The sequence below is a fragment of the Arachis hypogaea genome, chromosome 4, assembly GCF_003086295.3.
Source record: "Arachis hypogaea cultivar Tifrunner chromosome 4, arahy.Tifrunner.gnm2.J5K5, whole genome shotgun sequence".
Taxonomy (NCBI): domain Eukaryota; kingdom Viridiplantae; phylum Streptophyta; class Magnoliopsida; order Fabales; family Fabaceae; genus Arachis; species Arachis hypogaea.
Genome location: NC_092039.1, coordinates 91275650 through 91302180, shown reverse-complemented (window position 1 = coordinate 91302180; position 26531 = coordinate 91275650). Strand labels below are relative to the sequence as shown.

General features: G+C 34.1%; 3 long non-coding RNA genes and 1 other non-coding gene across 4 annotated transcripts; 2 read left to right on the top strand and 2 right to left on the bottom strand.

The window, feature by feature from the left end:
- Positions 1–673: 673 nt before the first annotated feature.
- Positions 674–13712, bottom strand: LOC140184449 (uncharacterized). Its single transcript, XR_011881229.1, has 3 exons — positions 13391–13712; positions 12943–13082; positions 674–1560 (listed from the first exon to the last, which is right to left on the bottom strand). It is a non-coding gene; the product is annotated as an uncharacterized lncRNA (long non-coding RNA).
- Positions 754–1855, top strand: LOC112796970 (uncharacterized). Its single transcript, XR_003199531.3, has 2 exons — positions 754–1359; positions 1443–1855. It is a non-coding gene; the product is annotated as an uncharacterized lncRNA (long non-coding RNA).
- A 4995-nt stretch (positions 13713–18707) lies between the features above and the next one.
- LOC140184448 (uncharacterized) lies at positions 18708–20191 on the top strand. The gene is made up of 2 exons (XR_011881228.1): positions 18708–19324; positions 19518–20191. It is a non-coding gene; the product is annotated as an uncharacterized lncRNA (long non-coding RNA).
- A 3014-nt stretch (positions 20192–23205) lies between these two features.
- On the bottom strand, positions 23206–23309 carry LOC112798868 (small nucleolar RNA R71). The gene has a single exon (XR_003200465.1). It is a non-coding gene; the product is annotated as a small nucleolar RNA R71 (small nucleolar RNA).
- Positions 23310–26531: the final 3222 nt, after the last annotated feature.

Here is a 26531-nt window from a genome sequence, read left to right as displayed (position 1 = left end):
AGAAATAATTAAATAGATTCGGAGATAGCTTCACTTTAAACCAAATAAGATTCTTACCCAATTTTATCATAATGGAATATTTTGCATAATTTTAGTAATTAAAAAATAAGAAAAAATTGTACAATCTAATTTAAGTAATTTTTATTATGAAAAGTTATGAGTTATTATTAATTTGAACTCCTTATTTTATAAACTAATTTATTAAGAGTAATTGAATTAGTTTTATTAATATATGGAGTTAAGTTAATTAATAATCTTGTATAATTTTTATAATTAGTTATTTCATATAATTTTAAATTAGAATTCAGTAATGGAAGTATATGAATAAATTATGGTTTATTTTATTAATTTGAGCTCTTAAAGATTAATTTATTAAAAATAATTAAATTGATTTATATAAATACTTTGAGTTTAAGTTAATTAATATTTAAGTACAATTTTTATTATAATTAATTATTTTATATAAATTAAAATTAAAATTCTAGTAATAAAAAATAATAAAAAATTATATCATATAATTTGAATAATAAATTTTTTAAAATTTAAAATTATATTTTATAAAATATAATTAATATGTACTTTATAATTTAAATTAAAAATAATTATTTAAATTTATTGATAAGTTAATAAATAAAATTATATGTATTCTGAAATTAATTGTTAAAAGATTATATTTAAATCCTAAATTATCATACTATCTTAAATATTTTATAAAATTGTTATATTATTTATATATATATATATATTTTACCCTAATATTACAATCCCTAAATCCCTAAATCTACAATCAGAAAGGCAAAGAAAGAAAACAGGGAGCTCGAGGGGAAACAGGAGGGAAGAAAGAAGGGAAGGGAAGACAGGGGAAGAGAGGAGAGGAACGAGGGAGAAGAGGAGGAGAGTGAGGGATCCAGCTTGTCGCCGCTGTCTGTCCTCATCGCTGCCAGGGTGAGGAGCCGTGCAAGGGGATCAACTGAAGAGAGGGAAGTCTTCCCCATTCACGTCGCCGTCGCACACCACGTCGGGTCAAAGTCGTGAGGTCTTCGCCGACACTTTCTGCTCCGTCGTTGTCTTCGCGGAGAACCATCATCGCTGCCGCTGCCGTTGATGGAACCGTTGTCGTCGGAGGAGCCACTGCTGGGAGAAGCCCTAGCCATCACCGTCGCTGTTTAACAGGGGAGAAAGAAAAGGAGTGGCGCGACGGGAGAGGAGAAGGGGGACCTACGCCTCTGCAACAGCCGCCGGCGAGTTGCACGCCACCGTGGAGTCACCATTCTGCCGCCGTTCAGCTGCTGCCACTATTTCTCGATTTGACGAACATCGTCCTTGTTCTAGTTCCAGTTTTTCCAATTTCTGAAACCTGTAACTTTCTTCCATGCTCTGTTATCAATTTATACTTCTGCTATATCCCTGCCCTAATTACAGTAGCATGTGTTTTTCTCTAGTCATTGCTAATTCATCTCTTGGACAATCATAATTGGCGTGGTTATTGCTGTTGTTGCTGCTCCGAAGGAGTTGAGGCTACTGCCGCTGCTCTGGCTGTATTGAGGGTTGCTGCCGCTGCTGAAAATTAAGGATAAAGAAAGGGGATTATCGCGGTTAATTCCTACGGGTTCGACAAATCAAGGTAGGGAGTTTAATTTAAATGATTTTAATTAAAGAATGCTTGTAAAATTGATTGGATATCTGCAAATAGGTTTAATTATTGTGAGTAATTGATTGATTAGATGGATGTTGAATTGTGACGGTGAAATGTGATTGGGATTGTTGATTTAGTGATATTGATTGATTATATAGATTGTCAATTGTTAGACAAATAATTGATGTGAATGCTGAATCTTGGTGGATTAAATTGAAATTGCTGCTGCCGAACTAGTTATTTGGTTATTGTAATGGACTTAGTTAGTAAATTGATTGAAGTTGGGTTTAGAGAATAGTTGGAGGGCTGTTGAAAATCTGAATTTTGAATTGAACGGCAAATTTTGAAAGTGAGCCAGTAACTCAATAGTGATTGAAATGATAAGAGATTAAAAGCTAAGTAAAGTATAACAAGCATAATTGTTAAGATTCAAGTTTGAAGGTTTCGTATTAACTGGAGAATTAGTTATGATTTTTCAAAGTTGAATTATAAAATCTGATTTTCTGCTTTACTTTTAAACGAAGTAGAAACTTTGAAAATCCATAACTAATTCTGTGATGATCAGAATTGTATGGAACTAAGTCTGGATTAAGCTTGGGATATAAGGAGTTGGACTGGTGAATTTGAGATTTTTCTGTTAAGCTTATGATTTATGGTGAATTTTTTAATTTTGGATGTCAAATTTAATTTTTCTGTAGAATGTTTAACATAACAGCAACATGTTTCCTCTACTGAAAATTCTCCGGTTTGAATTTTGAAATGAAACCAATTTTAAATGAAATTCTAATCCTTTTACTTTAATTTCATAAAAACTCAAAATTGTTGGAGTTGTGGTTTTAAAGATATGGATTTTTGAAATAAGATGTTTTATGCAGTAAAAATCAGGTTCTGTTTTCTAAGTCAGTAAAATCAATTGGAGGTGAAAGTTGAGTATGTTTAGCATATATGATTTAAATTTCAGGGTTTTCTATATTTTAATAAGTGAGTTATGGGATTTGGAAGAGGTTATGTTCAATAATTTCTAAAATAAAATTCTGCAGAAAATTACTCAACTTTTAAATTACATAACTCCTTCATTAAAAATGATATTGACCTGGAATCAACGGGAAAGGAAACCTGGATGAGTGAAGTTGAACCATATTAATTTTTAAGGTCATTGGATTTGACTTGGAATTTATATTAAATTTTGAATATCATATACTGCTGCTGTTTTCTGGGTTTTTAAGCACTGTAGAGCAGTTAGGATTTTTTTTCTATTCCCGAAGCTAGAGTAAGCGAAAAATTATGATTTTTAGTTTAATAGAAAGCTTAATCTGAGACGGTCGTATGGATATAAAGTTTGTGCAATACCGAGTTCTTTTGATATTTTAAAAACAAGATTGTAATTTGGCTGCCAACGATTGTTTTGGTGACTACCTTGGGTATGAGATTCAAGAATTGATTTTTATACTATTATCAAATGTTTTTGAGAATATATTGTTGTGGCAATAGCTGATAAAAGGTTGGTGAAATGTTGAGAAAGAAGAAATCCGTAGGGATGGCTAAGTCTTATTTTTAGAAGAGATTATGTCCAAATTTTTATAGAAGTATAAGAATTTAATTAAAATAAATTTAAAGCTTGATAATAACTTCAACAATTCTTGAGAAAAGAGTGATCAGAGCAAAGAGTAAGAGAAAAGAGTAACTAGAGAAAAGAGATATAAAGAAGAGATAAAGAGAAAAGAGTAATATAACAAAGAGATATTTGCTTATTATCTGTTGCTTGAGGCATCCCAAGAGATGTTTGTTTATTTATTTGTTGCTTAAGGCAACCCAAGAGATGTTTGTTTATTTATCTGTTGCCCTGAGGCAACCCAAGAGCAATTTTCCATTCCTAAGAGTATATATTTCTTGCGAGTAAAAAGCAGAGGCTATCTCAATAGAGCTGCTAATAATTATACGCGCATTTATTTGAACGGAAAATCCGTATCCGGGAAATCGTGGACTCGTGACCGGATAAATGTCGGATAAACGTCGGGAATGCGGGTGCCAACCGACACATGAACTCATGGCCTGTACTAGGACTAGACATTCATCATATGTATCTATGTAACATTGTTTGGGTGTGTATATTGTAATTGGTTTGCCTATGTGAATAATTCTGTTTAATTGTTAATTGTTATACCTGATGTAATTGCTCTTGATTGTGTTTGAACCTCATTAATTGTGTTTGTAACCGATTGTTTGGATTGTAGATTTGTAGTGATTGAATGTTGATTGAGTTGTTTGGGCCAGAGGTCGTGACTGGTATGTTTGAGGTCTAGTTTTGTATGAAAAATCAAATTGGTTCAACATAGACTTAATGAACCTATACTTGGAACAGGTTGGTCATTCATACAGCTTAGGAAACTTTTAAGATTTTCTTATAAAGTAAAATATGGGTTTAGGATTTTGTATGGTTAACTAATACTTTTAAAGAAGGTATTTGATTTTGAATGTTTAACCGTTGGTTTTTCAAAAGGATTCATAAAGCGAGCGATGATTATTGCAAATGAAAATAGTTTTCTTTTAAATATCTCTGAATGAAATTAATTATTTGCGCTTTATTCTTTACTTTTACGACATTCTCGACCTCTACTAAGAACTTATGGTTTTAAAAGTATCTGTTAATTATCCAAAATCCTAGACCCATATTTTTTTTAATGTATGAATGATTAACCTTTTCTAAGTATAGGTTCATTAAGTCTATGTGGAACCAGTCAGATACTTTATACAGAACTAGACTTCAAACATACTAGTCACGGTCTCAGAAACAATTCAATCAACATCCAATCTCTACAATTCAAATAATCAGTTACAAACACAAGTAATGAGGTTCAAACACAATCAAAAGCAATTACATCAAGTATAGTAGCAGTTAAAACAATTATTCACGTAGGCAAACCAATTACAATATGCACACCCAAACAATGTCACATAGATGCATATGATGAATGTTTAGTCCTAGTATAGGCCATGAGCTCGTGTGTCGATTAGCTGCTCGCAATCCCGACATTTATCTAGTCACGAGTCTACGATTTTTCGTTCCTAATAAATGTGCATATAATAACCTCATAAACCAAATATCTCTTCTCAAAAGAATCATTGAAGTTATTATCATTAATTAAACAAGCCTTAAATATTCATTTTGATTAAGTCATTAAATTTTCATAAAAAATTTGGACATGATCTCTTCTGAAAATAGGACTTAACCATCCTTACGGGTTCTCTTTTCCTCAACATTTCATCAGCCTTTTATCAGTAATTGTTATAACATCTCAAAAACATTTGATAATGATATAAAAAATCTATCTCTTAAATTCCATATCCAAGGTAGCCACCAAAACAACATCGGCAGCCAAATCTCAATTTTGTTTTTAAAATACCAAATGAATTCGGAATTGCACAAACTCTATGTCCACGCGACCGTATCGAATTAAGCTTTCTATTAAACTAAAAATCATAATTTTTTGCTTACTCTTGCTTTGGGAATAGAAGCAAAATTGTGGCTGCTCTGGGCAGTGTCTTAAAAACCAAAAAACAGCAGCAGCATGTAATGTTCAAAATTCAATATAAAATCCAGGTTAAATGGACTTATGTAACTTGGAAGTTGAGTAGTTTCCTGCAGAATTTTGTTTAAAAAGCAAATGAACATATCCTCTTCTAAGTCCTATAACTCACTCATTAAAACATGAAAAACCCTTAAAATTTAAATCATATATGCTAAACATACTCAACTTTCACCTTCAATGAATTGTATCTCAATATCACTTCAGAATAAAAAATTATAAAGTCTCAAAGTTACTGACTTAGAAAACAAAATCTGATTTTAACTGCATAATACTTCTTATTTCAAAAATCTATATCTTTAAAACCACAACTCCAAAAATTCTGAATTTTTATGAAATTAAACTGATAAGACTAAAGTTTTATTTAAAATTGGTTTCATTTCAAAATTCAAACTGAAAAATTTCCAGCAGAGGAAACAAGCTGCTGTTGTGTTAAGCATTCTGCAGAAAAATCAGATTTGACATCCATAATTCAAAAATTCACCATAAATCATAAACTTAATGAAAAAGTCTCAAATTAACCAGTCCAGCTCCTTGTATTCCAAAGTTTAATTCAGACTTGGTTCCATGCAATTTCGATCATTACCAGTGTTTTAAAATGGCGGTTATGGCGGCGCCATAACGGTATGGCGTGGCGGGTTTTGACCCTGCCGCCATTTACTCGGCGCCGCGATGGGGTTATAACGGGGGGCGCCATGGCGGCCGCAATTGCGGTGGCGCCATAGCGGGACGCAATCTGCATGGCGGAAATAGCGAGGGTTTCTCAGGTTTTTCAAAAACATTTGAGGGTGGTTTGGGTAATTTAATAAACCTAAGTCAGATCCCACTAACCACTAACCCTAATTTTTAGCCCCTCATTCAAAAACTACCTCCTTTGCCTCTTCTTCAAAAAAATCCCTCTCTTCATCTCTGTTCTCTCATCCCTGCGACCCAGATTTCTTCACCACGCTGCCATCTATCGCCGCCGCCCATATAGCCGCCCGTTGCTCCGCCCGTCGCTCTACCCGTCGTGCCGCCCGTCGCGCCGCCCGTCGCGCCGCCCGTCGCGCCACCCGTCGCGCCGCTCGTCTCTGTTCTCTCATCACTGCTGCTCATCACCTGTTCATCACTGCTGGTTCGTACGTGTTTCATCTTCTCTGCTCCTGTTTTTTTCTTTTCTCTCTTCCCTGCTGCCCCTTCTTTATCAATAATCAGTGTTAAACTTCTCTTCTTCCATTTTTTTCCATTCAGTATACTATGTCCACTTCTAGACAAGCCCTTAATTCTAATGCCCCTACCCCTGCCTCTGCTGGTCCTATTGTTGGTGCTGCTCCTGTTGATGTTTATTTGCTAAATTTGCTGCTCTATTTGATATATTAATTGGATGTTTTATGACTAGAAAGTTGCTTATATAGATAGATTTTATAGTTTATTATATTTGCAATTTTTTTGTATGTTTTTTTGTACATATATGTGTATTTTTTAGGTAATCCGCCATTTCCGCCATTTTCCGCAACGCCATCCGCTATAACTTTATGGCGGATTTTTGGCTCACCGCCATGAGCTGCCATCCGCAACCAAAAACTATGATCATTACAGAATTAGTTATAGATTTTCAAAGTTTCTAACTTCATTAAAAATAATGCAGAAAATCAGATCCAACGATTTAACTTTGAAATATTGTAACTAATGTTCCAGTTAATACGAAATCTTTAAAATTGAATCTTAATAATTACACTTAATGTAGTTTACTTAACTCTTACTCTCTTATAATTTCAATCACTATTAAATTACTTATTCACCTTTAAAGTTGTCGTCTAATTTCAAAACTCAGATTTTCAGCAATCAGTTCAACATTTTAAGATTCAGCCCTCCAAATATTCTCTAAAACCCAACTCCAATCAATCACCAACTAAGTCCGTTACAATAATCAAATAACTAGTTCAACAGCAACAATTTCAATTTAATCCATCAAAATACAGAATTTACAACAATCTCTCTTCAAACCACTCATAGTCCACGCATAATCAATCTCATAAAATCAAAATTTCAATCACAATTTCAGTCACAATTCAACATTCATATAATCAATCAATTATTCATTATAATTAAACCTACTTGCAATTATCCAGTAAACTTTGCGGGCATTTTTAAATTAAAATCGTTTAAGTTAAACCCCCTACTTCGATATCGCAATTAAATGAAACCGGAGGCGAAGTTATTGCAAGACCGCTGGCTAGGCCACTACTAACCACTCAACAAATTCAACCGAGATAGCGGCAGCCTTGTGTTTTAACACAATCAGGACATCAGCAGCGTTAGCTCTCACAACCATAGTTGCAGCAAAATAGAGGATCCAAATTGGATAGGAATTAAAAGTAGGATCCAAATTGGATAGGAATTAAAAGTAATTATTGTCCTCGGGATTTCAAAACAAGGTATATACCATAATCGACTCAGAACAAGCATAGCAGTGACAATAAAATGTGTAAATAGACCGTAATCAAGGAAAAGATCAATCCAGAATTAAAGAAGTAGCATTGGACTCACAGCAACTAACAAATTTGTAATAGCATCAATGCTAGTATTCCAGATGATTGCAGTAGAGAAACAGGTGAAGTAAAGGGGTTGAACTAAATTAAAGATATATGCTACCATGAGTAAAATAGGAACGTAGCAGAGAAACAAAATTTAAAACAGAACAAGGGTGAAAGGGGTTACGGTTTTGAAAATGAAAGAATTGGAACCGGAACGGCGATGGCGATGGGTTTGGCGGCAGCAGCAGCCACGAAGAGGCACGAAGGCGACGGTAGTGGCTCCGGCGGCTTGCCCTACAGTAACAGTGTTACCCTCGTTCCAATCACTCTCTTCTTTAGTGTTCTTCCTCTTCTCTGGCTCGCTCTCTTTTTGCTCGTGACAGGGCGATCTCGACGACAGCAGGCTCAAGGCGACGGCTCCACGGTAGTGAGCTGGGCGGCACTCTCTTCTCCCTCTCCTTCCTTTCTTCTTCCCCAATTCCCCCTTCTTCTCTCTTCTGTAATATGTATTGTGTGTGTATGTGGTAGGAGTTTAACCGTGAATGAGTGGTGAGGAAACAATAAGAGTGGCCCAATAACTAATAAACGAGGGTGGAGTAAGTGTGTGAGTGCGTAATTGGTTAGGGAGTATAGGTATTAGATAATAACAGTACGTATGGAATAAGAAATATAGGACTGGGTTAGACTAAAATATGTACAAATAACATGAATTCTATAAAATATTCAAGATAGTATAACATTTTAAGATTCAAACATAGTATTATGAAAATTACTTTTGAAACACAGAATTTTATTTATTAATTTATCAATGAGCTCAAATAATTATTTTTAATTTAAATTATAAAATGAACATATTAATCACATTTTATAAAATTCAACCCAAAATAACAATTACCTAAACTAAATTATGTGATACTTTCATTACTAAATTTTATTTTCAAATCATATGAAATTACCAATTATAAAAATTACATAAGAATATTAATTAACTTAACTCTTAATATTAATAAAACTAATTTAATTACTTTTAATAGATTAGTTTATAAGATAAGAGTTCAAATTAATAAAATAAGTCATAACTTTTTCATAATAAAAATTACTTAAATTAAATTGTATAATTCTTTTTTATTTTTTAATTACTAAAATTATACAAAATATTTAATTATAATAAAATTACTTAAGAATATTAATTGATTCAAAATAAATCTATCTCCAAATCTATTTCATTATTTCTAATAGAATAATTTTTAAAATTATAAAGTTTAAACTCAATAAGATAAAATCACAATTTATTCATATTTAAATTTTTAAAAATGCGAGATGTTACATTATATCCACCTTATAAAAATTTTTGTTCTCGAAAATTCATATAAGATGGAGAAAAGATTTATATGCACATCCCCTCTTGAATATTTTAAAGATGCTAAGAAAATCATATTACATAAACATAGAAGAAAATATATTAGGTGATGCAAAAGTTGATAAAAATAACTTGATGTAAACCAAATTTCAAAATCCAAAATCAGATAGGCATAATATTCGTTTAGAACTTTTAACAAAGTATGATCACTTCCTCTCGTCGCCTTAAAATGCCATAACTCCTTATAACTTCGCACACTTACCAAGTTCACTTTCTGCGCGCACAAATCATGTCCCTAAAAACTAAGACATAGGAAATACTAAATTTGAGAGGAGAAGAAAAAACGGCACGAAAGGTTTTTGCGAGAAATCGGAAGAATACTCAAGTTCGCAGTTGGACAAGGATGGTATTTCGCAAGGATTTGAAAGAATATGTGAGATCATCAACAAACAAGGATGTATATAAATAATGAAATGTATCGTAACGAGAGTTAATTCAAAAACTTAAGAAAGAATTTTGAATCGAGGAGTTTCGATATGAACATTATTACGAAAAATAGTACAAAAATTTAGAACAACTTCAACTCAAAATAGAGGAAATTAGTTTATCTTTTTCAAAAGAAAATATATAAATCCAACATTTTTCAAAATAACTAAACAAAGTACAAATGTTATGGTATGATCAATCAAATTCAAATTAAAATAAATTGGGTGAAGTTTATTAAATGAAAATTAACTGGAATGAAAACAAAAATCCTACTTCAGAAAGTTTGAGGAATACATAAGTACATAATCAGGTAAATATATATATACGTAAAAATTCAAATTGAAAAAGGATCAAATTATGTTCAAATGAAAAAATCTAAGGTAAAGTATTCTTGTAAAATTAAATAAAGAGTAAGTAGTACTTTTAGAAAGAAGCATGCTTTAACTATATGAAGAAATTATTCATTTCTTGTAGGAAAGTACTTATAAAATTAAAAGTTGTCGAATTCAGAATTCAAATAATGGTTACAATCAGAATTAAACAGAAAAAGAATCAAAATAGAACTATTTTCAAAAGAGATTTCAAAATAAGAATTTCAGGAGAAACTACTAGCATTGATATATTACATCAAAACAATATCAAAGTTTTCATCATTCTTGTAGAGTATAAAGCCAAGGGTTATAACCTAAGCAGGATATGCATAAGTTGTAGAACATGAAATAGGAGAATCAAATCGAATAACTAGTTTGCTACGAATCGCAACTCTTAAGATTTCAAATGGTTCAAGAATCAAGGATTATGTGTTGCGCCAAAATGAATTCAAGATCAAATCAAGAAATACAGGATTTATGAACAGTGTCAAAGTTAAATGTTCCCTGAAGATTCAAACAACAATAAGGAACATAATCAAATAAGGATATATAACAACATATGGTAGAAAAATATCCAAAACACATTCCAAGAAAGAGATCAAGAACTAGAGATTTCAGTGCATTTGATAAGGAAAGAGATAACGTCAAGCACGAATAAAGATCATACGTCGAAACGAAACTAATCTCTACAACTTAATTTCTAACGTTCCCCAAAACCTCATGATTCACATTACCTATCATTTCTACTTTGTTTATGATAATTCATTAGTGTTCCCATATACATAAATCATTAGTATTAAGTTGGCCAAACTTGATACCATTAGATATGCAATGGTAAACTAATAGCGTTAATCATCAGATAGTCATGCATATAAAACATAAACTCTTGTCATTAGAACATGCCATAAAGTATGACAGACACTCAGAGTATGCAGTGAAGTATAGTCAGTCTACTTCCAAGGCTCTACAGGAAGGACTGCTCTGATACCATATTGTAACATCCCGTCTAGTAAAATACCTTGCTTAAGTAAGGGTATTTCTACTAGTAAGAACATTACGTAACCTTTTTTAGTATTAACTATTTAATTACTGAGTCTTTATAATGATATCACATTTCACTTTTAAGAAAATACTGGAAAATTTTGTTTTTATTCATTAAAGTCTTGTTTCAAAGATTTCCAACAAATAATAATCACATAAATACTATTAATAATAAGTGTTATATAAAAGAAATCAAAAGAAACTTGAATACAACATATCATACCTACCCCTCTGTGTAACAAAATCTCAAGGGACAATAGCGAGGGGACTTTATGAAAGCAATTAAAATCACAAAGAAAGCCTACCAATCGCTTGCATATTCATATTGCGTCTTCAAACTTGTCATTGAAAGGGTAAAAAATTTTAGGGGTGAGAACCAAACCAAAAGTTCTCAGTAGAGGTCGAGAATGCCGTAAAAGTAAAGAATAAAACGCAAATAGTTAAGTTCGTTCAGAGATATTTAAAAGAAAACTATTTTCATTTGCAGTAATCATCGTTCATCTTATGAATCTTTTTAAAAACCAAGACATCCAAAAATCAAATACCTTCTTTAAAAGTATCAGTTAATTATCCAAAATCCTAGACCCATATTTTTCTTTATAAAAATCTTAAAAGTTTTCCTAGATTGTATGAATGATCAACCTGTTCCAAGCATAGGTTCATTAAGTCTATGCTGAACCAATTAGATACTTTATACAGAACTAGACCTCAAATGTACCAGCCACAGCCTCAGGCCCAAACAACTCAATCAATATCCAATTTCTACAATCCAAACAATCAGTTACAAACACAAGTAATGAGGTTCAAACACAATCAAGAGCAATTACATCAAGTATAGCAATTAGTAGTTAAACAGATTCATTCACATAGGCAAACCAATTACAATATGCGCATCCAAACAATGTCACATAGATGCATATGATGAATGTCTAGTCCTAGTACAGGCCATGAGCTCATGTGTCGGTTAGCTGCCCGTAATCCCGACATTTATCCGGTCACGAGTCCACGATTTCCCGGATACGATCTTTTGTTCCTAATAAATGCGCATATAATAATAGCTGCTCTCTTGAGACAGCCTTTGCTTTTTACTCGCAGGAAAATATATATACTCTGCTCTGCTCTGGAGAACGGAAAATAGCTGTAGGTATATTAGATTCCCTACAAAACTCTGGGTCGCTACAAGCAACAATCATACAAACAAGTATCTCTTTGCTATATTATTCTCTTCTCTTTATCTCTTTACTTTGCTCTGGTTACTCTTTTTTCTATATCTCTTTACTCTGCTCTGATTACTCTTTTCTCTTTTATAATCGTAAATATACAAGCGGAACAAAACCCTCGTCCTTGCCAACAACTTCATAAACCAAATATCTCTTCTCAAAAGAATCATTGAAGTTATTATCATTGAACAAGTCTTAAATATTCATTTTGATTAAGTCCTTATAGTTTCATAAAAAATTTGGATATGATCTCTTCTAAAAATAGGACTTAACCACCATTACAGGTTCCCTTTTTCTCAATATTTCACCAGCCTTTTATTAGCAATTGTTATAACAATATATTCTCAAAACCCAACTCCAATCAACCACCAACTAAGTCCGTTACAATAAACAAATAACCAGTTCAACAGCAACAATTTCAATTTAATCCATCAAAATACAGAATTCTCAATAATCTCTCTTCAACCCACTCATAGTCCACGCATAATCAATCTCATAAAATAAACGCATTCAATCAAAATTCCAATCACAATTTCAGTCACAATTCAACATTCATATAATCAATCAAATATTCACCATTATTAAACCGATTTGCAATTATCCAGTAAACTATGCGGGCATTCTTAAATTAAAATCGTTTAAGTTAAACTCCCTACTTTGATGTCACAATTAAAAGAAATCGGAAGCGAAGTTACGGCGAGACAACTGGCTAGGCCACTACTAACCACTTAACAAATTCAACCGAGATAGCAGCAGTCATGTGTTTTAACACAATCAGGACAGCAGCAGTGTTAGCTCTCACATAACCATAGTTGCAGCAACATAGAGGTTCCAAATTGGATAGGAATTAAAAGTAATCACTGTCCTGGGAATTTTAAAACAAGGTATATACCATAATCGACTCAGAACAAGTATAGCAGTGACAATAAAATGTGTAAATAGACCGTAATCAAGAAAAAGATCAATCCAAAATTAAAGAAGTAGCATCGGACTCATCGACAGCAACTTTAACAGATTCGTAATAGCATCAATGCCAGTATTCCAGATGATTGCAGTAGAGAAATAGGTGAAGCAAAGGGGCTGAACTAAATTAAAGATATATGCTACCATAAGTAAAACAGGAACATAGCAGAGAAACAAAATTTAAAACAGAACAAGGGTGAAAGAGGTTACGATCTTGAAAATCAAAGAATTGGAACCGGAATGGCGATGGCGATGGGTTTGGCGGCAGCAGCAGCCACGGAGAGGCACGAAGGCGATGGTAGTGGCTCCGGTGGCTTGCCCTACAACAACGGTGTTACCCTCCTTCCCATCAGTCTCTATTCTTCAGCGTTCTTCCTCTTCTCTGGCTCGCTCTCTTCTTGCTCGTGACAGGGCGATCTCGACGACGGTAGGCTCAAGGCGACGGCTCCACGGCAGTGAGCTGGGCGGTGCGCTCTTCTCCCTCTCCTTCCTTTCTTCTTTCCCGATTCCTCCTTTTTCTCTCTTCTATAATATGTATTGTGTGTGTATGTGGTAGGAGTTTAACCGTGAATGAGTGGTGAGGAAACAATAAGAGTGGCCCAGTAACTAATAAACGAGGGTGGAGTACGTGTGTGAGTGCGTAATTGGTCAGGGAGTATACGTATTAGATAATAATAGTACGTATAGAATAAGAAATATAGGACTGGGTTAGAGTAAAATATGTACAAATAACATGAATTTTATAAAATATTCAAGATAGTATAACATTTTAATATTCAAACATAGTATTATGAAAATTACTTCTGAAATACATAGAATTTTATTTATTAATTTATCAATGAGCTCTAATAATTATTTTTAATTTAAATTATAAATGAACATACTAGTCACATTTTATAAAATTTAACCCAAAATACAATTACCTAAACTAAATTATATGATACTTCTATTACTAAATTTTATTTTCAAATCATATGAAATTACCAATTATAAAAATTACATAAGAATATTAATTAACTTAACTCCAAATATTAATAAAACTAATTTAATTTCTCTTAATAGATTAGTATATAAAATAAGAGTTTAAATTAATAAAATAAATCACAATTTTTTCATAATAAAAGTTACTTAAGTTAAATTGTACAATTCTTTTTTATTTTTTAATTACTAAAATTATACAAATATTTAATTATAATAAATTACTTAAAAATATTAATTAATTCAAAATGAATTTATCTGCAAATCTATTTTATTATTTCTAATAGAAAATTTCTAAAATTTTAAAGTTTAAACTTAATAAGATAAATTCGTAACATCCCGTATTTTTTAAAATCTGAATACAAATAAATTGTAATTTTATCCTATTAAATTTTAACTTTATAATTCTAGAAATTATTCTATTAGAAATAATGAAATAGATTCGGAGATAATTTTATTTTGAAAATCAATTAATATTCTTAAGTAATTTTATTATAATGAAATATTTTGTATAATTTTAATAATTAAAAAATAAGAAAGAATTGTACAATTTAATTTAAATAATTTTTATTCTGAAAAAGTTATGACTTATTTTATTAATTTGATATCTTATTTTATAAATTAATCAATTAAGAGTAATTAAATTAGTTTTATTAATATTTGGAGTTAAGTTAATTAATATTCTTGTGTAATTTTTATAATTGGTTATTTCATATGTTTTGAAAGTAAAAATTTTGTGATGGAAGCACTATATAATTTAATTTAAGTAATTTTTATTATGAATAAATTATGGTTTATTTTATTAAATTGAGTTCTTAGAGATTAATTTATTAGGAATGATTAAATAGATTTTTGTAAATACTTTAGGTTTAAGTCAACTAATATTTATATACAACTTTTATTGTAATTAGTTATTTTATATAAATTGAAATTAAAATTATGATGAAAAATTAATGAAAGGTCATATAATTTAATTTAGGTAATTGATATTTCGGGTTTAACCGTATTTTATATAATGTGATTAGTATGTTTACTTTATAATTTAAATTAGAAATAATTATTTGAACTCGTTATTAGATTGATAGATAAAATTTTATGCATTTTAAAAGTAATCTTTATAGTATTATATTTGAGTTCTTAATTGTTATTCTATCATGAATATTTTGTAAAATTGTTATATTACTCGTATATATTTTTTCCTAATTTATCAAATTAAAACCTAATTTAACTTAAAATCACAAATTTCCTAATTGATACCCTAATTTCACAAACTACACACACATACGAAGAAAGGAAAGAAAGGGAACAGGGGGAGCTTGAAGGGGAAACAGAGAACAGAAGGAGAGAGTGACGGAACATAGTAAGAAGCGGGGAAGGAGGATCGCCGCGCTGTGCCGCTCCCTGTGCCGGTTGCCGTCGCTATCGCCAGAGCCAGAGAAGGAGAGAAGCAAAACCACAAAGAGAGAGAGAGAGAGAGAGAGAGAGAGAGATATCGACGGAGATGATAATGTTAAACAAACAATATATTCTTTGTTAACAAATGTTAACAAATGAATTTGAGGCGTAGTTATAAAAATTGAGCGCTACCAACTTATCTTCCTAATTATTATCTATTATTTATTATATGAGCCTGATTCATTGTTAAAAGTGTAGTTATTTTGTGAGGTATTCTTTATTTGAAAATGTTTAATCTAACGTTCGGAATTGATAAACAGAATCATTCATTACCAGTTCAAAAATAATAACAAATAAAGCAGTTATAATCAACCACACTTATAAACATCTCAAGCATTTAACAGCGTTCAGTTATCCAGCCTTTATTAGAGTATAGACCTTTAGTTAGAACACCTCTAGATATAGCTAGATAATAATTATATGCATATATATACATACAACATCCCAGACACTGACCTGTTCAAGAAGTTCCTAAGCTGGCACCCAGACTAACCTAGACTCTATGCTCACCTAGTCCCTCTAAACTACAAAAGCATGAAAAAGTATGTTCTAGATCTTCAAAACTCGAGTCAGGTCGAATGTCATCAAAAGGTGGAAGATAGTCTACTACTCCTCTGCACGATCATACATTGCCATAGGACGTCTCACTGGTACTCCGTCCAGTAGCCACATAACAGGAGTCTCGTACACAAGATTTAGGTTAAAGTGCAAATACAAACGGTATACAGGTATTGACTGGTCTCACAGTATACACGTAAACAGAGAACAGGATTCACCCTAGACTCAGAAGACTACCTAGAGTGGAATCCTCTTTGCGAACGGTCGTCAGCAAACTATGGAAGGGTACTCATACTTCCATCTGAAGGGAGGAGGGAGAGAGAAGGGGTAAGAACTAGGGAGTTATTAGCAGGGCTGGGGTTATTAGTTAAGTTCATTAATTCTGTGTCGTTTAGCAGACAAATAGCAGAATATAGAGAAGCAGTAAACAGAAGATACACATAAATAGAGAAAATAGAGAAAATAAAAAACAGAACACAAACAGAAAAATACAAGAAAATAAAACACAAACACAGAGAATAGAATACAAACAAAGAAAGCATACATTCATAGACCAATCATAACAGAAAAAATGCACAACCAAGTATGATGCATGTTTAGACCTAGTGCAGGTAATGAGCTCATCTGTCGATTACTAACCCGCTCCTGATGTTACCCAGCAACTTTTGTCTGGATAAGGCTTTCCTGTTGGCAATACCCACAGCAAGCACCCTTTGTCTTGTAGGGTATCAACTACAAACAACCTTTGTCTTGCAGGGCAGCACTTATTAGCCGATTGATGCGTGAGCATCTTTCCTATCTTTTCCTAGTGAATTTGCGTCTAATTTGTTGAGTTTAATAAAGAATTAATTATCTTTTAGCCAATATGGATGCTACTTTGAGTCTTTTGCAATTTTGTTTATTTTAGGTAGCATTCGACTGGATTTGATGGAGTTTCTGTAGCTCAAGAATTAAAGGAGATAGCAGTGAGGAGCAACGCGTACGCGTGACTGACGCGTACTCGTGATTTGGAGCTTTCCATGGCGACGCGTGCGCGTGACTGACGCGTATGCATAATTTGAAGAATTGCACAGCGACGCGTACACGTGACCGACGCATCAGCGTGACTTGCAAAAAAGACCATCGACGCGTACACGTGACTGACGCGTACACGTGTCATGCGCCACGTGCAGAAAATGCAGAAACCGCTGGGGTGATTTCTGGGCCCCATTTTAGCACCCAAGTTAGGCGCAGATCCAGTGAATCCAAGTGGTCCCCACGTTACAAGACGCGGAGTAGTTAGCTAATTCTGATTTGAATTCAAATTTGATTTTAAAGTAGGAAAAAGATATTATCTTAATTTGAAATATTAGATTTTAAATTAATTAGGATTGGTTATAAAAAGGGGAGACTTCTCTTCTATTAGGTAGATTCCATTAGGGAGATTCCATTAGGGGATTCTATACTAATTTACATTCCGCATTCTATGAGCAACTAATCCTCCATTGTTAAGGTTAGGAGCTCTGTCTATTTGTATGGATTGATTCATTTGCTCTTTCTATTTTAATTTATATTTTGGATTTATATTTAAGATTTGTTTCCGTTCTTTATCTTATGAATTTGGGTGAAACGGAAGTATGACCCTCTTTCTATTTGAGTTCTTGTATAACTTGGAAAAGCTCTATACTTGAATAACAGCTTGAAAACATATTCTCCTAAATTCTAAATTATCTGGATTTAACGGGATACGTGACATATAATCCTTTTATTTTTTGGGTAATTAGAGTTTTGTGGCATATAAACTAGAATTTGATCATGTAGCTTCTAATTGGAATTAATTGACCAAGGAATTGGTAGTTAATAAATTTTAGAGGAGACTAGAAAGGTCTAAGGAATTAAGGTCTAGTCACATATAGTTTGCCATAAATTAAATCTTGCATAATTAAAATAGTTAGTAAGATAATTTAATATGAAAAAATAGATAACTCTGAAGCCTTAACTGCTTTCTCAATATTTTATTCCCAACTTATTTATTTTTCCTTTTAATATTCTGAGTTTGAATTTAAACCTTTTGAATATCTCAAAACCATTTTCTGCTTGCCTAACTAAGCCAATCAATCAATCATTGTTGCTTGATCCATCAATCCTCGTGGGATCGACCCTTACTCACGTAAGGTATTACTTGGTACGACCCGGTGCACTTGCCGGTTAGTTTGTGGGTTATAAAATACTGCACCAAGTTTTTGGCGCCGTTGCCGGGGATTGATAGTGATTAACAACTATTAGTTGTTTGATTGCTTAGATTAGGCGTTTTGTTTTTATTTTTTTAAATTTTTAAAGAAAATAAAAATAAAAATAAAAAAATATTTTCGAAAAAAATTGAAATAAAAAAAATTAGCACAAATATTTTTCTTATTTTCTGAAAATAAGTTTGGTGTTACCTATTTAATATTTTTTTATATTTTTATTTCTTTACACAGGTTACCTCACTGGGAATTATCTGCACTCTAACGTAGAGATTCTCATTCTTTCTTGTTTTCTGTTTGTTTATGCGCAGGAACAGAGAAAAAGAACATCTTTTAGACTTTGATCATGAACCTAAAAGGACTTTCAGGCGGCGTTTACAACAAGCAAGACTTTACAAGGCTGCAGAATCCACTATGGATCCGACTAATAATGATAATCCCAATGTGGCAAATCCGAATGGGAATGAGCAACAAAGGAGAGTGCTTGGCTCTTACTCTTCTCCTACTACAGATCTTTATGGAAAAAGCATCGTGGTGCCTTCTATTGCTACAAACAACTTTGAGTTGAAGCCTCAACTAGTTATCCTGGTGCAACAAAATTGCCAGTATCATGGTCTTCTCCACGAAGACCCAAATCAATTTATTTCCAGTTTTCTGCAAATTTGTGATACTGTAAAGACAAATGGAGTAAACCTAGATGTGTACAAACTCATACTCTTCCTATTTGCTCTGAGGGATGGAGCAAAACTATGGCTAGATTCTCACCCAAGGAGAGTTTGGATACTTGGAACAAGGTGGTTACTGAGTTTCTCACAAAATTTTTTCCACCAAAGAAGCTGACTAAGCTTAGGATGGAGGTTCAGACCTTCAAGCAGAAGGATGGTGAGACTCTGTATAAAGCTTAGGAGAGATACAAGCTACTGACTAGGTAATGCCCTCCAGACATGTTCTCCAAATAGACACAATGATGAGCGGATAATTTATACGCTTTTTGGCATTGTTTTTAGGTAAATTTTATTATGGTCTAGTTACTTTTAGGGATGTTTTCATTAGTTTTTATGCTAAATTCACATTTCTGGACTTTACTATGAGTTTGTGTATTTTTTTTTTTGTGATTTCAGGTAATTTCTGGCTGAAATGAAGGGACCTGAGCAAAACTCTGATAAGGAGGCTCACAAAGGACTGCTGATGCTGTTGGAATTTGACCTCTCTGCACTCGAAATAGATTTTCTGGAGCTACAAAACTCCAAATGGTGCGCTCTCAATGGAGTTGGAAAGTAGACATCCAGAGCTTTCCAGAAATATATAATAATCCATACTTTATTCGTGATTAGACGACGTAAACTGGCGCCCAACGCCAGATCCATGTTGCTGTCTAGAGTCAAACGCCAGAAACACGTCACGAACCGGAGTTAAACACCCAAAACACGTTACAACTTGGCGTCAACTCCAAGAGAAGCCTCAGCTCGTGGATAGATCAAGCTCAGCCCAAACATACACCAAGTGGGCCCCAGAAGTGGATTTATGCATCAATTACTTACTCTTGTAAACCCTAGGAGCTAGTCTAGTATAAATAAGATAATTTACTATTGTATTAGATATCTTTAGCCTCAGTTTTACTTTATTATTCATCTTAGGAGACTATTGATCACGTCTTGGGGGCTGGTCATTCGGCCATGCCTGGACCTTTCACTTATGTATTTTCAACGGTGGAGTTTCTACACACCATAGATTAAGGGTGTGGAGCTCTGCTGTACCTCAAGTTTCAATGCAATTACTATTATTTTCTATCCAATTCTCCTTATTCCTGTTCTAAGATATTCGTTGCACTTCAACATGATGAATGTGATGATCCATGACACTCATCATCATTCTCACCTATGAACGCGCGTGACTGACAACCACTTCCGTTCTACCTTAGACCGGGCGCATATCTCTTAGATTCCTTAATCAGAATCTTCGTGGTATAAGCTAGAATTGATGGCGGCATTCATGGGAATCTGGAAAGTCTAACCTTGTCTGTGGTATTCTGAGTAGGATTCCGGGATTGAATGACTGTGACGAGCTTTAAACTCCTGAAGGCTGGGCGTTAGTGACAGACGCAAAAGAATCACTGGATTCTACTCCAACCTGATTGAGAACCGACAGATGATTAGCCGTGCTGTGACAGAGCATTTGGACCATTTTCACTGAGAGGATGGGATGTAGCCATTGACAATGGTGATGCCCTACATACAGCTTGCCATAGAAGGGAGTGATAAAATTGGATAAAAGCAGTAGGAAAGTAGAGATTCAACAGGGACAAGCATCTCCATACGCTTATCTGAAATTCCCACCATTAATTTACATAAGTATTTCTATCCTTTATTATTTAAGCAAGTATCTCTTTATATTTCCAATAATCAATTATTATCCGCCTGATTGAGATTTACAAGATGACCATAGCTTGCTTCATACCAACAATCTCTGTGGGATCGACCCTTACTCACGTAAGGTATTACTTGGACGACCCAGTACACTTGCTGGTTAGTTGTGCGGAGTTGTGATAAAGTGTGATTCACGTTAGAGAGCACCAAGTCTTTGGAGCCATTATTGATGATCACAATTTCGTCCACCAAGTTCTTGACGCCGTTGCCGGGGATTGTTTGAATTACAATTACGTGCAACTACAGCGCCAAGTTTTTCTGATCCGGCAACAACACAAGTTTTTGGCGCCGTTGCCGGGGATTATTCGAGTGTGGACAACTAACAGTTCATCTTGTTGCTCAGATTAGGTAATTTTCTTTTCAAAAAAAAAGTTTTCAAAAAGTTTTCAAAAATTTTCTTTGTTTTCGTTTTTCCCAAAAATTATCTTCGAAAAAAAATCATAAAATCATAAAAATCAAAAATATTTTGTGTTCTTGTTTGAGTCTTGAGTCAATTTTTAAGTTTGATGTCAATTGCATGCTTTAAAAATTTTTTCTTGCATTTTTCGAAAATTCCATGCATTCATAGTGTTCTTCATGATCTTCAAGTTGTTCTTGGTAAGTCTTCTTGTTTGATCTTGATGTCTTCTTGTTTTGTGTTGTTTGTTGTTTTTCATATGCATTTTTCGTTTGTTAGAGTCCATGCATTAAAGATTTCTAAGTTTGGTGTCTTGCATGTTTTCTTTGCATCAAAAATTTTTTCAAAAATATGTTCTTGATGTTCATCATGATCTTCAAAGTGTTCTTGGTGTTCATCTTGACATTCATAGTGTTCTTGCATGCATCATGTGTTTTGATCCAAAATTTTCATGTTTTGGGTCATGTTTGTGTTTTTCTCTCTCTTCATTAAAAATTCAAAAATAAAAAAATATCTTTTCCTTTTCTCTCTCCTAATTTTCGAAAATTTGAGTTGACTTAGTCAAAATTTTTTTAAAATTAGTTGTTTCTTACAAGTCAAGTCAAATTTTCAATTTTAAAATCTTATCTTTTCAAAATCTTTTTCAAAAATCATATCTTTTTCATTTTTTTCTTTTTTTCGAAAATTTTGAAAATTATTTTTCAAAATCTCTTTTTCTTAACTTTATTTCATAATTTTCGAAATTATGCTAACAATTAATATGATTGATTCAAAAATTTGAAGTTTGTTACCTTCTTGTTAAGAAAGGTTCAATCTTTAAATTCTAGAATCTTATCTTTTAGTTTCTTGTTAGTTAAGTAATCAATTTTAATTTCAAAAATTAAATCTTTTTTTTAAATATCTTTTTCTTAAAATTTTTTATCTTTTTATCATATCTTTTTATCATATCTCTTATCTTATCTTTTTCAAAACTTTATCTTTTTCAAAATTTGATTTCAAAATATCTTATCTAACTTCTTATCTTCTTATCTTTTCATATTTAATTTTAATATCTTTTTTTAACTAACTATTTGACTTTTTGTTTGTCTCTTATCTTTTTCAAAACCACCTAACTACTTTTCCCTCTCTAATTTTCGAAAATATCTCATCCCTTTTTCAAAAATTCTTTTTAATTAATTAATTGTTTTAATTTTAATCCTATCTTATCTTTTATTTTCGAAAATCATTTAACTTCTTTTCAAATTATTTTCGAAATTTCTTCCTTCTCCCCTTCTTCTATTTAATTATTTCTCTACTAACACTTCTCTTCACCTCTCTTCATCTCAAATCACTGCCCTACCTATTCATTCTTCTTCACTCCTATTCTCTTTCTTCTTCTACTAACATAAAGGAATCTCTATACTGTGACATAGAGGATTCCTCTTTCTTTCTTGTTCTCTTCTTTCCTATATGAGCAGGAACAAGGAAAAAGGCATTCTTGTTGAAGCTGATCCTGAATCTGAAAGGACTCTGAAGAGAAAATTAAGAGAAGCTAAATTACAACAATCCAAAGACAACATTTCTGAAATTTTCGAACAAGAAAAGGAGATGGTAGCCGAACCCAACAACAATAATGCAAGGAGGATGCTTGGTAATTTCACTAAACCAACTTCCAAATTTGATGGAAGAAGCATCTCCATTCCTGCCATTGGAGCAAACAATTTTAAGCTGAAACCTCAATTAGTTGCTCTAATGCAACAGAACTGCAAGTTTCATGGACTTTCATCTGAAGATTCTTACCAGTTTTTAACTGAATTCTTGCAGATTTGTGAGACTGTAAAGACAAATGGAGTAGATCCTGAAGTCTACAGGCTCATGCTTTTCCCCTTTGCTGTAAGAGACAGAGCTAGAACATGGTTGGACTCACAACCTAAAGATAGCATGGACTCCTTGGATAAGCTGGTCACTGCCTTCTTGGATAAATTCTTTCCTCCTCAAAAGCTGAGCAAGCTTAGAGTGGATGTTCAGACCTTCAAGCAAAAAGATGGTGAATCCCTCTATGAAGCTTGGGAAAGATACAAGCAGATGACCAAAAAGTGTCCTTCTGACATGTTTTCAGAATGGACCATATTAGATATATTCTATTATGGTCTATCTGAGTTTTCCAAGATGTCATTGGACCATTCTGCAAGTGGATCCATTCACCTAAAGAAAATGCCTGCAGAAGCTCAAGAACCTATTGACATGGTTGCAAATAACCAATTCATGTACACTTCTGAGAAGAATTCCGTGAATAGTGGGATGCCTCAGAGGAAGGGAGTTCTTGAAATTGATGCTCTGAATGCCATATTGGCTCAGAACAAAGTGTTGACCTAGCAAGTCAACATGATTTCTCAAAGTCTGAATGGATGGCAAAATGCATCAAACAGTACTAAAGAGGCAGCTTCTGAAGAAGCTTATGATCCTGAGAACCCTGCAATGGCAGAGGTTAATTACATGGGTAAACCTAATGGAAACACCTATAATTCATCATGAAGAAATCATCCAAATTTCTCATGGAAGGATCAACAAAAGCCTCAACAAAGCTTTAATAATGGTGGAAGAAACAGGCTAAGCAATAACAAGCCTTTTCCATCATCTTCTCAGCAACAGACAGAGAATTTTGAACAGAGCCCCTCTAATTTAGCAAATTTAGTCTCTGATCTGTCTAAGGTCACTTTAAGTTTCATGAGTGAAACAAAGTCCTCCATCAGAAATTTGGAGGCACAAGTGGGCCAGCTGAGTAAGAAAGTCACTGAAACTCCTCCCAGTACTCTCCCAAGCAACACAGAAGAGAATCCAAGAGGAGAATGCAAGGCCATTGATGTAATCAATATGGCCGAATGCACAAGGGAGGAGAAGGACAAAAATCCTAGTGAGGAAGACCTCCTGGGACGTCTCTCAAACAAGAAGGAGTTCCCTATTGAGGACCTAAAGGAATCTGAGGCTCATATAGAGACCATAGAGATTCCACTAAATCTCCTTCTGCCATTCATGAGCTCTGAAGACTATTCTTCCTCAGAAGAGGATGAAGATATGACTGGAGAGCAAATTGCTCAATATCTAGGAGCCATCATGAAGCTGAATGCCAAGTTGTTTGGTAATGAGACTTGGGAAGGTGAACCTCCCTTGCTCATTAGTGAACTAGATACATGGGTTCAGAAAATCTTACCTCAAAAGAGACAAGATCCTAGCAAATTCTCAATACCCTGTACCATAGGTACCATGACCTTTAACAAGGCTCTGTGTGACCTGGGGTCAGGGATAAATCTTATGCCACTCTCTGTAATAGAGAAACTAGGGATCATCGAGGTACAGCCTGCCTTATTCTCATTACAATTGGCAGACAAGTCAGTAAGACAAGCTTATGGATTAGTAGAGGACATGTTAGTAAAGGTTAAAGACCTTTACATCCCTGCTGATTTCATAATCTTAGACACTAGGAAGGAAGGAGATGAATGCATCATCCTTGGAAGACCTTTCCTAGCCACAGCAGGTGCTGTGATTGATGTTAACAGAGGAGAATTAGTCCTTCAATTAAATGGGGACTACCTTGTGTTTAAGGCACACGGCCATCCCTCTGTAACAAAAGAGAGCAAGCATGCAGAGCTTCTCTCAGTACAGAGTCAAAAAAAGCCCCCACAATCAAACTCTAACTTTGGTGTTGGGAAACCTTCACCATGCTCTGAACTTCTCTAAGGCTCCATGAGAGCCCACTGTCAAGCTAGTGACATTAAAAGAGCACTTGTTGGGAGGCAACCCAATTTTTATTTATCTAATTATATTTTATTTTATTGTTATTTTGTGTTTTAGTAGGTTCATGATCATGAGGAGTCACGAAAAAAAAATATTAAAAATTAAAAACAGAATCAAAAATAGTAGAGGAAAAATGACACCTTGGAGGAAGGACTTACTGGCGTTTAAACGCCAGTAAGGTGCATCTGGCTGGCGTTCAACGCCAGAACAGAGCATGGATCTAGCGCTGAATGCCAGAAACAAGCAACATTCCGGCGTTCAAACGCCAGGAATGTGCCCTGAGGAAAGCTGGTGCTGAACGCTAGTAACAAGCATGGAACAGGCGTTCAACGCCAGAAATATGCTACACATGGGCGTTGAACGCCCAGAACGTGCACCACTTCGGCGTTTAAACGCCAAAATGGTATGCTAAGGCATTTTACATGCCTAATTGGTGCAGGGATGTAAATCCTTGACACCTCAGGATCTATGGACCCCTCAGGATCATCTCAGGATCTGTGGACCCCACAGGATTCCCACCTAACATATTCTCCCCTCTTCTCAACATTCATTCTATCTTTCCAATGAACACTCTTCCCCAAAACCCTTCACCAATCACCTCAATCTCTCTTCCCAATTACCCCCTTCACCACTCACATCCTCCCACTCTTCCTTATAAACCCCACCTACCTTCAAAATTAAAAAATCTTTCCCACCCAAACCCACCCTAAATGGCCGAACCTACCCTCTCCCCCTCCCTATATATACCCCTCCATTCTACTTCATTTTCACACAACACAACCCCCTCTTCTATACCTTGGCCGAAACCTACAACTCCCCTTCTCCTCTATCTTTTCTTCTTCTTCTTCTTCTCTTCTTTCTTCTTTTGCTCGAGGGCGAGCAATATTTTAAGTTTGGTGTGGTAAAAGCATAAGCTTTTTGTTTTTCCATTACCATTAAATGCACCTAAGGCCGGAGAATCCTCTAGAAAAGGGAAAGGGAAGACAAAAGCTTCCACCTCCGAGTCATGGGAGATGGAAAGATTCATCTCCAAAGCCCATCAAGACCACTTCTATGATGTTGTGGCCAAGAAGAAGGTGATCCCTGAGGTCCCTTTCAAGCTCAAGAAAAATGAGTATCCGGAGATCCGACATGAGATCCAAAGAAGAGGTTGGGAAGCTCTAACCAACCCCATTCAACAAGTCGGGATTTTAATGGTTCAAGAGTTCTATGCCAATGCATGGATCACTAGGAACCATGATCAAAGTATGAACCTGAATCCAAAGAATTATCTTACAATGGTTCGGGGGAAATACTTAGATTTTAGTCCGGAAAATGTGAGGTTAGCGTTCAACTTACCCATGATGCAAGGAGATGTACGCCCCTACACTAGAAGGATCAACTTTAATCAAAGGTTGGACCAAGTCCTTGTGGACATCTGTGTGGAAGGAGCTCAATGGAAAAGAGACTCCAAAGGCAAGCCGGTTCAACTAAGAAGACTGGACCTCAAGCCTATGGCTAGAGGATGGTTGGAGTCCATTCAACGCTCCATCATCCCC